This window comes from Triturus cristatus, chromosome 11 (assembly GCF_964204655.1).
Source record: "Triturus cristatus chromosome 11, aTriCri1.1, whole genome shotgun sequence".
Taxonomy (NCBI): Eukaryota; Metazoa; Chordata; class Amphibia; order Caudata; family Salamandridae; genus Triturus; species Triturus cristatus.
Window position 1 is genome coordinate 175333113 of NC_140594.1, and position 11311 is coordinate 175344423.

At 46.4% G+C, this 11311-nt stretch overlaps 1 protein-coding gene across 4 annotated transcripts in view; it reads right to left on the reverse strand.

The window, feature by feature from the left end:
• The window catches only part of HVCN1 (hydrogen voltage gated channel 1), a 246507-nt gene extending 245288 nt beyond the window's left edge, over positions 1-1219 (reverse strand). For 3 of the 4 annotated variants that reach the window (XM_085636316.1, XM_085636321.1, XM_085636317.1), the window contains exon 1: positions 1015-1152. The gene's annotated coding sequence lies outside the window, so the exon portion shown is untranslated. Of the gene's footprint in view, positions 1-1014 lie in introns of all 4 variants that reach the window. The other variant, XM_085636320.1, reaches the window with a different exon arrangement.
• Positions 1220-11311: the final 10092 nt, after the last annotated feature.

Genomic DNA, 11311 nt, shown 5'->3' on the forward strand with positions numbered 1-11311 from the left:
TGAAACGCTCTTCTCATAGATGTTTTATAGGATACACCCTCAAACACACTCTCCAGGATTATTACTGTATCATTTTAGAAAGTTACCTTGCAAAAAAAGTTTCGTTCGGACACTGCATTCAGTCACTGGCTGCTGGCCATCAATTTTAAATAATTTCAATGAAACACTGGATTGACTGCATTGTGGCTGTAGCTGAAATCACTTCGCTTCTAGGCTCACATACATATTCTTCGTTCTCTCAGTATGATCTTACATCTTGACTCACAGTCATGCTCATCCTTATGGCACCACTGAATTTAATGGAGCGTCAAACTTGGAAAATCTTTCTGTTGAAACTTTAACTTTCTATCAAAAATACTTGTGGACTCCTGGACCCTGGCGACAGTAGAGATTTGTGTGTGCACTGTGGTAGAAACTACCCCTCTAGGCACTGAACGGTGCTGTACTACCTCTATAGTGCTTTCCTATCACTTATGGGGCCACAATGCGCTTTCCATGCAGTCCCGGGCGTAGACAAATAGTCTGCTGTTCATTGGTTAGAGTATAAATGATGGCGCTATATCATCAACATAAAACACCCCCCCCCCCCCCAAAAAAAGAGAAAAAAATAAATAAAAGGGGAGCCAGAGATGCGGGCTCCACTCTTGCGGCGGCGAACGTGCAACTGCGCTTAGTCATGAAGTGTGAGATGTATGCAACAACTACTAAGTTCCTTCCCATGTAGGCGCTACATACGGAGAGATGACAGCTAAAGAACTATCCTGCCCGTCTGTGCGTGGGTGAAACCAGCCTTCCAAGTTCCACCCGAGCCGACACACTATATATGCTATAGGTGCAGCAGCCTAGCGCCCCCTGCAGTGATAGTGGTCTAGCGTCCCCTGCGGTTAGAGCAGCGCTACATCAGGACAGGTCAGCGGAGCTGAGTTCCGCGAACGTCCACCTGTAAGCTCCGGGGTCGGTTGACCTCCTCGGCGCAGCAGACTTGACAGAGTGACGGTTGACCCCACCTCTCACCTGACGTGTGCGCAGGCAGCTCGCGGAGGACTCTCCTCACAGGTAAACGGACCTCCGCGCGCTCGCCCTCCGCGGGGCTCTCGCTGGTTGTGATGGCCGAGGATACTACACGCCCCCTGCACGGAGCCGCCCTCCGCCTCTTTGCCTCCACAGCTGGGCGGGCTCCCGGAACCCGCCGCTCTCTGGCTCTCCTCAGGGATGCGCTGCTTTCCGTTTCCTGGATCTGAAGGAAGCTGACCGTCCGCATTCCTGCCTTTCCAAATTAACTAATCATTCCGGGCCGCAAGACTGGTATTGTTGTTTTTGTTAAGTGAATGTAATGTAGCGCACTTTCGGCAAAGCCAATTCGACGTTCAGGCTTCATACATGCCTACGGTTAGTCTATTTTGGCGGGAGCCCCTGATTTTACAAGAAGCTTTTCGCGTTGAAAACATGGTATATTCCAATGTAAATTAACCGTTGAAATGTAATTTCCCTTCAATTTAATTTCTGGGAATGTAGGAGTCATTTATATGTATATGTTAACGAGTACAACGTTTCTAGTCTTTTCACGGCCGCCCCTGCGCACACATGGTAGAAACTGTAATGACGGGACGCTTTTGGTTCCTGATCAACCTGTAGAACTGTAATCTAAGTGTTCAGGTGTGGGAAATATAGAGTTCATGTTTAGAATGTTGAGTTCACAGCCACATGCAGCGGAATAAAGACGTATAGTACCAAGCTCCGAGTACCCAGGTTGGGGAGGATACTACAACTGGAGGCGAGTTAGAGGATACATAACCCGAAGAGCAACGGTGCTCTCCCAGAGAGTTTGGCGCGGTCCAGCAAACTTCTCATGCTTGCCACATGTGCCTCAGTTGAAATGGAGATCGACGTTTGGCGCATGTGGAGTTGAAGCACCACTCCAGCCAGAGAGAAGTTTTTGAAGATAACGAAAGCCTCACTGAGAAGTTTACTCGTTGGCCAGAAACCTGCTAATAAGACAGTGAAAGAGGTACTGCGCACTACGCAACACTGAGCTATAAAGCATACAGTACAACAATGTTACAGACAATGATAGGTGAGTGCAAAGAGGCGCTAAAAGCAGAAAACATTTCTAACGCAAAGAAACGCTAAGTGCATGATAAAACAAATACAATGCAAAGAGGTGAGAAGGATGGAGACCATGCAAGAAACAAAGTCACTACTCACAGCTAAATAAGAAGATATCACCACCAGAGAGTGGGCGCAACGACCCAGGTGATAGCACGCGGCTAGTGCTTAACGAAAATGCAAGTACAAGTAGGCAACAGATGCTGCCGGAGCGAACGCAGTTCTTGACAGCAGAAAGTTCCACAGGTTATGATGCTGCTGCATTCCTAAAACCACAGCCTCCCTTCAATACTGCGAAAAAGCCAAAATTGGTGACAGATGGACTGCCTGGATAGAAACATTTGATGATTTAATTGATGTACTGGGAGAAACCGATAAAAAGAAGATTGTCAAAATTGTTGCTGATGAAGGAGTAAAAAAGGTAATAAAGAAACTGCAGCAAACTGATTGTCATATTCCGTCAAATCAAAGAAGCGTTAAATCTCAAGTTCAATCCAATGCCGAATATATTTTCAGTCAGGAACGACAGAAAGCTGGTGAAACAATTGCCAAATTTGCTGAGAGACTTGAAACGCTCATCAAAACTGAGTTCAATGAATTTAATGATGAAGAAGCTATACATTACCGCGTTATCGACGGATGTCTGTCCGATTCGTTCAGATGACGAATGCTGAGAAAAACCCTTATTGTGGAGCAAGTTATCATGGCTGCCTGAGCTGAGGAACGTGCTGATTGACAAGTTGCTGACAGCGAGGCCGGAGGTGCCCAAGTGAGGCAACCGCCGAGGGACTGCCGCCACCGCCACTGCACACGGAGGGAGAGGACTACGCCTCCCATACTGCTCTGCTGCCTGTCGCGCCCGGAGGCGCATAAATAACAGCGCGGCACCCGCTTCGCTGGTCACGCGCCGTGCGAAGCCCGGGCAAAGGGCGGGCCGTCAGGGGCCAAGGGAGGCCGGGCTGGGCTACCCCTCCAACAACCGAAGACAGAGCTAGATCTACAACTGTATTTTGCAGTGGTGAGTGGTGCGTTTTGAATTTGGTACTTTATGGATGTGTAGGGGTTTTGTCATCATGGGCAAACGTAACGCTACCACCACTGCACGCAAAATTGCATCCATTGACACAATGTTGGAGCGGGTGGCGAATATGGTCAGCACTGATATCGAGCTGACGGAGAGAAGATTGTCCTTGGGCCCCATTAAACCCCAATGTGAAGCTCAAAATGATATAAGTAACCCAGAGGTACTGATACACAGAATTACTGAACAATCACCTCACATCCCTACTGGAGAGAATACATCAGGGTTGGAAGGGCTGGGCTCCATAGGATCGACTGTAAATTTTGAATCTGGGTGTAGTCCAACTATTCCATCGACACTAACCACAGTCAATCTGGCCACAACCCCTAACCCAGAAGTAAGTGGAGCGAGGAAGAAGAGGAAGGTGGTGAGACCAGCCTGTTCTAAACGGAAACAGCCCCCACTCCTGAACTCACAACGTACAACGTTAAATACGTGGATTAAGGGCCCTATGGTTCCTGCAGACCCAACTCCCAGTAGTGACTCTATTGTCCTAGTTGATGTGGACATCCAAGATAATTCCATTCAGATGAAGTCCACGCAGACTGCTTTTTCTAACTTCACACTTAGGGATACTGCTATAGACATCATAGTTGATACACTGTTTGATCGTATTAAAGGGCTTGTGAACAAAAGTTTTGATAAGTTATGGAAGCGTTTAGATCGTCTGGAATCCCTTACTACTAAGGCAATATCATCTTGTAGGGACTGCAATGAGCTAGCTCGACAGGTTAGCACCTTGGAAAATCCTTCCCAGAATGCGCAACCGGCTCGTCAAGTGCCCCAAATTGTAAAGTTGCTGCCTGTCCCCCTTGATTCTAATAATAAAACGACAAACCCCCTAGCCTCTAAGCCATATACTCGATTTGCTAATACTCAAAATGTTAACCCTGTTGATTCTCAAGAGGGTCCGATAGTCAGTACGAGTATAGCTGATACTGGCTTGAGGGGGCATGTAGTATCTAATCAGGATGTCTTAAATTTACCCCCTGCATCCTGCCCATATGTGATAACCCTTGCAGGGGTACCACCACTTGAGAAAAATAAATCAGAGTCCTGGGAACAACTGCGGAATAAATGTGTGGACTGGCTGGCTAAACACAAAGGATATAGGAGGTTTGATATACATGAAATTTTAATGGTACGAAGGGTAGGCTGGGTGGGACCTGCAGCAAAAACTATCAGGGGTGATTGCATTGTTATTAATTTTTCTCGGCCTAGGACTGTCGGATCTATACTAGCAGTAAAAGAGACCAAATGCCTTTTTTCTACAAACATCTGTGCATTACCACTTGGTTTCTTTTATAAACCGTCATCTATACAGTGTCCACTTCTCAGCCCGTCCCACCAGTCGGCTAATAGATTTTTAGCTATTTCCGATCTAGACAATCTTGAATGACTCCCACCCAAAACTCAAATCGGTTTGGTCCATGTGGTAGCCAAGAAGACTTCTAATACCAGTCCTGGGGTGGAAACGATTCAATTAATTGATTGCCCTGACTCAATATTGAAGGTGCTGAGTTGGAATGTGGCAGGTCTGGCCTCAAAATTAAATATAGAAGATTGGGCAATTATGATAAGCACATTCGACATCCTTATGTTTCAAGAAACTTGGGCAGCCAAACAGCTTTATTTCGAAGGGTATGAGTGTTTTAATACTATTTCCCCTAACCCTAAATATGGCAGACCTTCAGGGGGTCTATCAATATGGGTTAGCATTGCTTCAGGTGGTAGAGTAAAACTAATTCCAACCGAGAATGCTAACTTCCAAGTACTGATCTATACACGAGGGGCTTCCATCTGCTTTATCAATTTTTATAATAATGACTTTGTAAGCACACCTAATGCTAACTTTGTTCACCTTTTTAACTTCATCCAGGACTTGGACAATTTATTGGGAAAGTACAAATTGGCTGGGATATGTCTGGGGGGCGATTTTAATGCAAAGATAGGAGAAGGAACTACTGGGCGGTCTTCCCAATCTATTCTATCTAACCCATGTAAGAGAGGTTATGAGCTATTAGACCATTTATCGAGTAGCAGTCTTTTAAATGTGATGGACATCGCAGCTGCAACCACTAATGATAATCCATTACCTACTTACAGAGGCTTAGGACGCGCCTCAACTATAGATTATGTCTTTATATCTCCATCTTTAGAAGACTACTTAGTTGAGGCAGAGGTTAGAGCATCCACCTTTGGAGATCATAACCCTATTATGGTCTCGCTAAGGGTGGCCTGCGACCAAATATTAGAAGAGAACTGGGAGCGGGAAGCCTAGAACTCTCAACCGATAACTTAAGAGTTAAATGGAAGGGTATGGACTGCAGGGAGGTCTTCCAGAAGATGGTAATAACTTATCCATCTCTCTGTGATACTTGTCTTACCTTGGCCGACCCTAACCCAGAGGCAGTTTCTGCTTTTATTTTATTATGTGCAGGTATTAAGGAATTGATTTCCAGACCCACACTCCCACATAAATCTGATCCAAGGTGGTTTGATAATACCTGCTCTAGGGCTAATAGGGATCTCAGAGCAGCTTTATCAGTTTCCCCTAGAGATCCCACTCTTATCAGAACCTTAAGGCACAATTATAAAAGTGTAATAAAATTAAGGCGAGATGTGGTTTTAAAAGGGTACTGGAATAACTTGGCCTGTGCTGCTAAACTTAACAAAACAAATACTTTTTGGTCTGCCACTAAGTCCCTGAGAACCTTTGGGAATATATCTACCCCCCTAAGCTGTAATGTAATTAGTGAGGTGTGGGCTGCTCACTTCTCGAAAATATATGCCCCCCCGCCCCAATGCGAAAATACTTTGGAAAATCTTAAGCCTACCCAAATTCAAATCTCCTTGATTGAGGTCGAGGAGGCAATATTCCAAGGTGCGGGAAATAAAGCCCCAGGCCCGGATGGGCTGCCTATTGATCTTATAAAAAGCAAGACCAGAGTTCTGGGCTCCTCTGCTATTCAACGTTTTTAACAATTTAACCACAACAAAAATCCCAAACACATGGTTCACATCTTTAATTATTCCTATTTTTAAAAAAGGAGATAGATCAAACCCAAGCTGCTATAGACCTATTTCCCTAATTGATAACACCCTTAAAATATTGGGGAGAGTTCTATTTAACAAGATCAGAACTTGGGCAGAGGATGAAAATATAATAAATAAATGTCAGTTGGGGTTCCGTAGTCACCTTGGCACTGTGGAACAGTGTCTGAATCTTAACTTAATCATAAGGAAATACACCATCGCACGACAATGCCCTCTTTATCTGGCATTTATGGACCTTTCGTCCGCTTTTGATTTTGTTAATAGATCTAGGCTCTGGCAATGCCTTTTAAATTATGGGTTAGACAAAGATCTGGTGCACTTTTTAGCTTATCTCCATAGAGACCTAAGGGCCCAGGTAAGGATAAGCATGGACGGGGCAGTGTCTGGAGACATAGTGTTTGGGAGAGGCGTTAGACAAGGGTGCGTTCTCTATTAATGAACTTCATAACGCCCTATCTAACCAAACCACTGATGTCCCTATAATTAATGGTAACAAACTGCCCGCCTTACTATATGCAGATGACGCTGTTTTAATGGGCAGAACACCCAATGCCTTGAGAATTTTAGTTAGGGGATTTGCAGCTTTTATGAATAATTTGGATCTTTGCACAAATGTAAAAAAATCTTTTTTAATGTGTTGTGGCCCTAAGAAACGTTTTATTAATACTATTACTCTGGGTCCCGATTCTTTGACATGCACTCGCACTTTCCCTTATTTGGATATAAAATTTTCTGACAATGGGTCCTGGACACCACATTTGGCCTATGGATTGTCTAAATTTTCAAGAGCCATAAATTCAGTAATAAATCGCCCCCAACCAAAAAGATTTGAGGTGGTACTGTCCCTACTTAAAATCTATAGGACACAATGCGTACCAATCATGAACTATGGGGCTGAAATTTGGGGCCACACAAACTTGAAAAGCGTCCAGGCCGAAGAAAATAGATTCTGTAGGAGGCTTTTGGGCATACCAATTTCATCGTCCACCTTTGTATGCCATAACGAGTTAAGATTGCCATACTTGGAAGATTACATTAGGTCACGCCCTGTTTTATTCTGGCTAAAGGTTTGGAAAAACCCTCCAGCCCTATTTACAAGGGAGATTTTAGCAGATTGTCTAAAATGTGATAAGGGCGGTGACATTCCCTGGCTGGCTCGAGTACGGGCAAATTTGACTGCGGTCAATCTAGAGCATATTTTTAAGAACCCTGAACAATTAGATGGTATTGATGGAAAGATTATTCGTAAAGTTTTATATCAACATTATGGGGATGCGAGATAGGCTCTGGAATCCGCCAAAGTATCTGTGAAACAATATATTTTAATGACGGGCGAGGGTGGACCCCCATTATGCTCTCCTATAGTTATCTCTTAAGAGATATTACTAGTTGGGAGTGAAGTCTTCTTTTTCGTCTCAGATCGGGCTCAATAAAGTATCTGTTGTGCTTCCCCATGGGTTACCAACCTAATATTGAGAACTTGGTCTGCACATGTGATAACTTAGGGAAACAGTCTACGCTACACTTTTTGTTCTTTTGTTCTTTTTACCAAAAATATAGTATACAGTTATTGATACCGTTTTTCAGGGCAAAGGGCACAACGGATTTTAAGGCTGCGTACAAAATTATTCTCCAGCTTAAAGATGATGATATAACATACCGAGTGTGTACTCTCTTGAAAATGGCCATTCGTTCACGTCTTTCTATGAATTAATGACTGCTGGATTAGGCTGTACAATACACATTTCTGGATTTTGTACTGTTTGTATTTATATTTTGTACTATCCACACTTGCACCTTTTATTTATTGCTGCTAACTGTAACCTCTCTGTGATTTAAGGATCTGCCCGTTTTTAGCTGCTTTTTTGTGAAATATTTGCACTTGCACACTGTCACTTTAACATTGCTGATGATATCAAGTCATGGATAACCAAGTAACTTTTAATTGATTAGTTTCAATGTGGAGTCTCTCTATTTTTTTTAATGATGATGGACTATGCATGTGATTATGAGTAATGTTTGTGCTTTTATGGATAATGCATATCCGAATAAAGATAACGTAACGAGTCAGTCATCAATATGAAAAGCAAGCAGAGACCCATAGCTGAAGGACACAAAGTAATATCTTCAAAGTAAAATAAACTGTGCTTTAGATGTGGATTTCGTTTCCACACCAAGGTAAATGTCCCACCAATGGGCAAGTATACAAGGAATGTGTGAAGGTGAACCATTTTGTAACAGTTTGCAAGGCAAAGGAAAAGCTAAGTTCGCCATGACGAGAAAACAAAATGGATGCCTGAACGTTCCAGAAGGGACACAAGGACAATCGGCAAAATCTGACGAGGCAAATCAACACTAAAAGAAGTTGATCGTCGCTTAATCAATCAATCAATCACTGCATTTGTAAAGCGCACTACATACCTGAGAGGGTCTCAAGGCGCTGAGGAGGGGGGGGTGCTACTGGTCGAAGAGCCAGGTCTTGAGGAGTCTTCTGAAGGCCAGCAGGTCCTGGGTCTGCCGTAGGATGGTGGGGAGTGTTCCAGGTCTTGGCGGCGAGGTAGGAGAAGGATCTGCCGCCGGCTGTGGTTTTTCGGATGCGAGGGACTGTGGCGAGGGCGAGGTTGGCTGAGCGGAGGCTTCGGGTGGGGGTGTGGAAGCTGAGTCGGTTGTTGAGGTAGGTGGGTCCGGTGTTGTGCAGTGCTTTGTGTGCGTGGATCAGGAGCTTGAAGGTGATCCTTTTGTTGACGGGGAGCCAGTGCAGGCCTCTCAGGTGGAGTGTGATGTGGCTGCGGCGGGGGACGTCGAGGATGAGTCGGGCCGAGGAGTTCTGGATGCGTTGGAGTCGTCTCAGGAGCTTGTTTGTGGTTCCTGAGTAGAGGGCGTTCCCGTAGTCGAGTCTGTTGATGATGAGGGCCTGGGTAACGTTTTTTCTCGTGTCGAGGGGGATCCATTTGAAGAGCATACGGAGGGTGTTGAAGCAGGACGCGGAGACGGCGTTGACTTGCCTGGTCATGGAGAGAGTGGAGTCGAGGATGACTCCCAGGTTGCGTGCGTGGTCCGTGGGTTCCGGGGCTGTGCCTAGTGACGTGGGCCACCAACAGTCGTCCCAGGCTGATGGGGTGGGTCCGAGAATGAGGACCTCTGAATTGTCTGAGTTCAGCTTCAGTCTGCTGTCCTTCATCCAGTCGGCTACAGCCTTCATTCCTCTGTGGAGGTTAGCTTTGGCGGTGTGGGGATCTTCGGTGAGGGATATGATCAGCTGGGTGTCGTCGGCGTAGGAGATGATGTTGAGGTTGTGTTGTCGTGCGGCGTGGGCGAGGGGGGCCATGTAGATATTGAACAGCCTCGGGCTGAGGGAGGATCCCTGTGGGACGCCGCAGATGATCTCGGTGGTTTTGGAGCGGAAGGGTGGGAGGCGGACCCTCTGGGTTCTGCCGGAGAGGAAGGATGTGGTCCAGGCCAGGGCCTTCTCTTGGATACCAGCGTCATGGAGGCGTGCTGATAGGGTGCGGTGGCAGACCGTGTCAAAGGCTGCTGATAGGTCCAGGAGGATGAGGGCGGCTGTTCCTCCTTTGTCCATCAGGGTCCGGATGTCGTCAGTGGCGGCGATGAGGGCGGTCTCGGTGCTGTGGTTGCTGCGAAAACCGGATTGAGAAGGGTCCAGGATGTTGTTAAGTTCGAGGTAGCGGGTCAGCTGTTTGTTGACAATCTTCTCGGTCACTTAAGCCGGGAAAGGGAGCAGGGAGATGGGCCGGAAGTTCTTGAGGTCCTTGGGGCCGCATTGGGCTTCTTCAGAAGGGAGTTGATCTCGGCGTGCTTCCAGCTTTCTGGGAAGGTTGCTGTCTCGAAGGAACAGTTGATTGTTTTCCGGAGGTGGGGCGCGATGGTTGCGCTGGCTTTGTTGAAGACGTGGTGAGGGCAGGGGTCCGATGGGGATCCGGAGTGGATGGAGTTCATGGTTTTGATGGTGTCTTTGTCGCTGACGCTGGACCAGACGGTCAGGCGACTGGTGCGAGTGGTAGTCGCAGGGGTGGTGGACTCGGTGGTGGGGGCGGGGGGTCGGAGTTGAAGCTGTCGTGGATGTCGGTGATCTTGCGGTGGAAGAAGGTGGCCAGGGAGTCGCACAGGTCTTGAGATGGCGGGATGTCGTTGGTGTTGGAGCTGGGGTTGGAGAGTTCTTTCATGATGCTGAAGAGCTCTTTGGTGTTTTGTGCGTTGTTGTCTAGGCGGTCCTTGAAGGCGGGCTTCTTGGCGGTCCTGATGAGGTCCTCGGTGAACCAGGCGTCTTTCTTGTTGGTGTGGTTGGTTGTAGAGGTCTTGAGAGGGGCGAGGGTGTTGGCGCAGTCGTTGATCCACTGTGTGAGGTTGGTCGCGGCGGTGTCTGGGTCGGTGGGTGGTCTCAGGGCGAGGGCGTTAGTCAGTTGGTCCTCGGTGACCTTGCCCCAGCAGCGGTGTGGTAGCTGTTGGGTGCGGTGGTGTGTGGTGGGTTTTCTGAAGGTGAAGTGGACACATCTGTGGTAGGTCCAGTGTGGTTCGGTGGTGTGGCACACTGTTTTCACCCATGCAGCGGTCTTATTAAAGAATCAAGAGGCAAATCTTACCTGAGTGGGCTCTTCCGTTTCGTTGGGCATTTTGCGGATGTGATATATAATATTTTAAAAAAAAATGTTTTTATTGAATTTTTCAAGAAGAGAATACAACCAAGCTGTATCAGGAAAGAGAGGAATAGCTGTCCCACACACAGATGGGGCACACAAATTATCATGGCAAACATTTGAACATTTCCTGTCCATCTACAGCCCAAAAAACAAATAAAAAGAAACAATACAGAACAAATACCATGGAGCAGTTGTGCAAATAGTGTCTTGGAGAACATGTATCGCCTAGCAGTGACCGTGTCCAGTTTGTCAACACCACCACCAAAGCAGTCTGTGGATAGTGTCCAACGTAGAGTTCGTGTCAGATTATTTCCCAGTTCTTCGCACTATTCAATATGTACTCAATTACTCCAAGTGATATAAGCACCACTAAGTATCTTGTGGAGTGTGATTGCAAATAGCTTTTGAG